Source organism: Cystoisospora suis (genome assembly GCF_002600585.1).
Source record: "Cystoisospora suis strain Wien I chromosome Unknown contig_1214, whole genome shotgun sequence".
Lineage (NCBI taxonomy): Eukaryota > Apicomplexa > Conoidasida > Eucoccidiorida > Sarcocystidae > Cystoisospora > Cystoisospora suis.
In genome coordinates, this window is record NW_027154015.1 from 9,090 (window position 1) to 13,879 (window position 4,790).

The window sequence follows — 4,790 nt, forward strand, 5'->3', positions numbered from 1 at the left end:
ATTAAGAGGGGAGAAGATACGCCGAGATAGAATGGTCTTAAGATGAAGAGGACAGCCTAGTGTCGGCGGCGTTGTCCTGTTCAGCTGTGATGATAGAAAAAGAAGAAAGAGAAGCTTTCTTCTTCGTGGCCGTTTACTTGATTCCTTTCCTCTCTCTTGAGAAGGGTGAATCTCGTGGATAGAACAGTTTGCTTACAAGACATGACGGATGAAAGATGCCTCCTTAGATCTTTGGCACCAAGAGGAAAAAAGCTCATATCGATTCTTTTTGAAACAACGAAGAAACAAAGAAGAATCCTGTAAAATACACACGTACATGTCAAGTCTTCTTACAGTAAATCTTGGTCGGTTTCTCAAGAAGGAGATTCCCGCCCGTGCCAGGGGAGAAGGATGGGTTCGTTGTAAGAAGTCGCGAACCAAGAAGAGGAAAGAGAAGAAAAAGACGTACAAGCTTGTATTTTCTTCTTTCACTTCTAGACCTGTTATCACCCCTAAACCCTGGAAATCTTGAGATAAACGTGAGAAGGAAGAGTAGCCGAGCCAACTCTTCTTGTTCTTTTTGGAGATCGAAGTTTTTTGAAGCGGGCGGGAAGGAGATGACCCGTGTGGCCCGCGGATTTTATGCTTGAGTGTTGTAGAGAGAAGAAAAGAACGAAAGAAGGGAAAGAAAAGCATGGAAAGAAAGACGAGCTGTGCTAACCACATAGTAGTTGGGCAAGAAGACGGGGGGCGTGAAACCTGTCTGGCTGTCTTCATGAGGGATCTGTTGCTCTAGCTCTCTCTCTTTGGTTTGCAGTAAGAAGTCTGACCGGAGCGGAGGGGAGAAGATGCTTCTTTTCTCCCTCTGAGTGGGTATCCAGCAATTCATTTTTACTTTCTTCGTGTTGCTTCTCTTCAAAAGCTTCGTACTATACTATGATTGACAGCGATCAGCCAGTTCCGCGGGTGTTTCTTTCCCCTGGCGGTAGACGGTGCGCATACAGAGAGACCTGTTGAAAAAGAGATATGTTAGAAGAACGATCTCGTGTGGTATCATGATGATCTCTGCGAAACGTCAGCTCTGAATAGAGTCCTTATGCTGGAGGGAGAATGAGAGAGAGAATGTAAGCGAAGTAAGGAAGAAGAGCCGTTCCAGGCTTTCTTATGCGGAGAAGGATAGGAAGGGAAGTCTCTTGCGGCTTGTCGGACCACACACTAGTAGAAAACAGGCTGGAATGTGTAGTGAATGCGACCTTTGGAAGTTTCTCAACAATGATAGAAGATCACCGACTAATATGATTCTTTCTGCTGCCCGAGGAGGCGGACAGTAGTTACCTGCATAGAGCTCTGTGGTTTGCAAAAAGAAAGGCTGTCGAGAAAGAGAAGAAATAAGATGTGTGTTCTCCTGAATGGATTCACATGCCATTTGTGTGGACACAGGAAGAGAGAGAGAGGGAGAGACTGCACTGATACCATCCATCAAGTCGGTGGCTCTACAATAAACGAGGAGATTCACAGGAGTTGAAGTGAATCTTTGACTTTGTCTGCAATTGGAAACCTCACAGCTCTGTATGACCTGTTGGGAAGAAGCCCACTTAGCAATAGCAGCAAAAGACAGCCGTCAAGAGTCTTTCTGGATCGAATGAATGAATGAATGGTCCATGAGAAAACAAGCCCAGTCGTCATTAATGAACTCCCTTGAGCAGTCTTGTTTCTCAGTATCTATCCCTGTGCGAAAAAGGCACTTCTCCTAAAGATAACTCCCTAGTTCAGCGATCTCTTTCTCAGTACCCGTCCCGCGAAAACACGCCAGCTCTGTTGTGACCCTAGAGTCTCATGGATCGATCCATCCCGCTTGTCTAGCGACCAGCTATTCCGGGAACCCCGTCGCAGAAGAGTCAGATAAATCTTCCTGCAATCCTTCATACGCGCAGCAGGAGAACCCTTGGAAGCAGTATCCCCGCAGCCAGCTCTCTCCGTGACATACTTGCAAGTCACCCCGCAGTTTTGCTGGCCATCCCCCTAGATCATTCTGCACATTCTACCACACCCCTTTCCCTTAGCCAGAAAGTTGAACCTTCGTATCCAAGGAGAGGAACAACGTACGAAATCTCCTATAAAAAAACAGGCTTGTTGACTGTTATCTCAAGTTGAGAATGGAAGGGGTCTATCGCTGTCTCTCCTTGTTCGTTGAGGCCGCCGAAATGGAACTCTCTCTCATATTCATCTGGAGACAACGAGCTCCCTGTCCGGCTGATCGTACGTACTCCCCGCTGTTATCGCTATCATCACATGAGCAAAACAGACTTTAGAACTAACGCATTCTTTCTTGAGAAGACAGACGTGGCTATCTGTCTGCCTATCTATTTCTGCAGCTCCTGTTGAACCCGCGCAAGAAGAAGCAGAGAAGACATGGGAGAACCGACCGATCTCCCTCAACACACAGGACCGACTAAGTGAGCTACGGCATCATTATAAGAATCCAAAGTGGTCGAGATCTATTAGGCTTCTCCCATCTAGACTTATCTTCACGCCTAGACTAGTACATCATAAAGCTAATATAAACCGGCGAAGCAGCCATCCCACCTTTGTTCCACTTCGCTGTGTGGATCGATTGATAAGGAAATCTCGTCGCCTTCGTCCCTGTGTGGGCTCTATGACACAAGAAGTCTTTGTATCGTGTAAAGAAGGTATCTTCTCTTATTCATTACACACATTTCCTTTACAGTCCTAATCTCGTCCAGAAAAGTTTCTGAAAGAAAAAAGCATTGCCTCGTCCCGGCTGACTGTCTTCCACAGAACTCACCAAAGTTCCTGTCCCCTTCCTTGCATACAGTCTGTCTATACACGTAGATAAACATCGTGGTCGTCGATGTCAGCATAGCATAGCTGTCTATAGATGCATATGTTGGCCCTTTATGTTAGTGGTTAGAGGGACAAGCCTTTCAGTTGCATGCTATGATACAGACTGTAGGCTTGATAGGAACCAATGGAACATATAATAGACAAACTATCTATATGTATATATATAGCTGGCCTCACCCCACTTTACACCTATGTCCATTTCTATGAAACGTCGCCATCTTCGCTGTCATGACAAGAGAGACGACAACACCCTCCTTTTTTCTTTCTTTTACGCTCTTCCCCCTCTACAACTCGAGGGCCTGACTCCTAGAAGAGAAAGAAAGAGGAAAGAATGGAGAGAGAATACTTAAGTTGATTGCTCTATGGAGAAAAATGAAAGACTTCCAAAATAGAATCTCGCTCCTCTCCTCTCTTGATAGGCGTACCAGGAAAGAGAATGGCTCCATTTCCTAGGACATCGATCTTCCTTGTCTCTCCTCCATACCCTAGCGCATAGAATCGCAGCTGTTGCATGTGTTTCACTAGGCTCTCTCACTTAGTGACGACTTGAACCCCTTTTCTAAGCCTCCATATTTAGAGAGGTTCGGTTTCTTCTCCCTGTATGTTATCTTGGCTCTTTTATCGTTCCAAGACAAACCCTTCTAAAACACAAATCACCCAGGTGTATGTACATACGCCACACACAGGCAGTAATAGATAGCTCTTCGTGTGAAATAAACAGATACTTTTGGGTGAACCTTCTTACGATTCTTGCTAGAGCCTCTGTTCTACTTTGTTATCTTCTCTCTTGTGAAGAGGTAGGAATGGTCAAGATCTCTTGTTTCAGGAAGTGCATGCATGCATGCATCCCTGAGTGTGTATGTATTTCGCTTGTCTAAAGACCGCGGTAGTGGAGAGGAAGAAGCAAAAAGCGATACGTGACGGGGACTTGAATGTAGTTATGGAGATGAGAAACCGTGAGAAAGAATGAAGAGAATCGAGTCTAGAGAGAGGAGGCGACTGAAGGCCAACCCGACACAACGACAGACAGCACAATAGGGACTGACTAAGTACCGATACATGTATAGGCATACATATGCCTGTATAAAGTATGCAATAGATCAAGGATAGATAGATAGATAGATTTAGACGGAGAGAGAATGCACGTAAGTATATCTTACGTATAGAGATAAAGAGCAACCGGACTTTCAAGCTTCCCTTTACAGTCTTAGTATTTGAAGGTTACACATGAATCCACACAATGCGATATCGTATACGACAAAAATCTCCGCCTACGTAAGCGAAGACAAGATTCATGAAAGAACAGACTCTTGAGATCAACGAAGAGAAGCGTCTTTCTTCTTCCCTGTTGTTCTTCTTCTCCTCCTCTCTTCGGCCTTGTCACCCTTCGCCCTCTCTTCCAGGTGTATATACACCCTAGCCCTGCCCGGGATAACAAGTTCTTTGTTTGGTGAGCCTCTTCTTCTTCTTCGTCTTCATAGACAACTCCTGCTATGATTCTTCCCGACCGATTTCTGTTAGGACTCTCCTCTCTCTTCAACCTGCACCTTCAATGCTGGGGCCGGCCCAGGATGCAGCCACGAAATGAAAGAACTCTCACTGAAGACAGTATCGACCGATATGTCGTTGATACACACGTATATATATATATATATAAGAATCAATTTTCTTTCTCTTTCTTTCTTTTTGTTTCATCCTTTTCGCTCATTCATCTGAAAGCCATTCAACAGGATCTGTGGGTCTTCTCTCTACTCTTGCTTTCCTCTCGAATTCTCCATCCGGATCGCTACTCTCCTCTTCTCCTCTTCCTGTCTTTCCTTCGCCATCATTCAAGCTAACTGTTTCCATGGAATTTCCTTCGGATCCTCTTCTTTTCACCTCTTCTTCTTCTGTTCTGTCTTTACTTCCTTGTTCTCCTCCTTCTTTCTTTCCCCTGTCTTTCTCTT

The 4,790-nt window shown here is 45.0% G+C and overlaps 1 protein-coding gene across 1 annotated transcript in view; it reads right to left on the minus strand.

Annotated features, from left to right (window-relative positions):
- CSUI_002857 (uncharacterized protein) overlaps positions 1-4,790 on the minus strand; it is a gene marked incomplete at its 3' end in the record, with an annotated part of 22,374 nt that overhangs the window by 9,089 nt on the left and 8,495 nt on the right. Inside the window, exon 4 of the mRNA XM_068063056.1 lies at positions 4,549-4,787. The remainder of the gene's footprint in view (positions 1-4,548; positions 4,788-4,790) is intronic.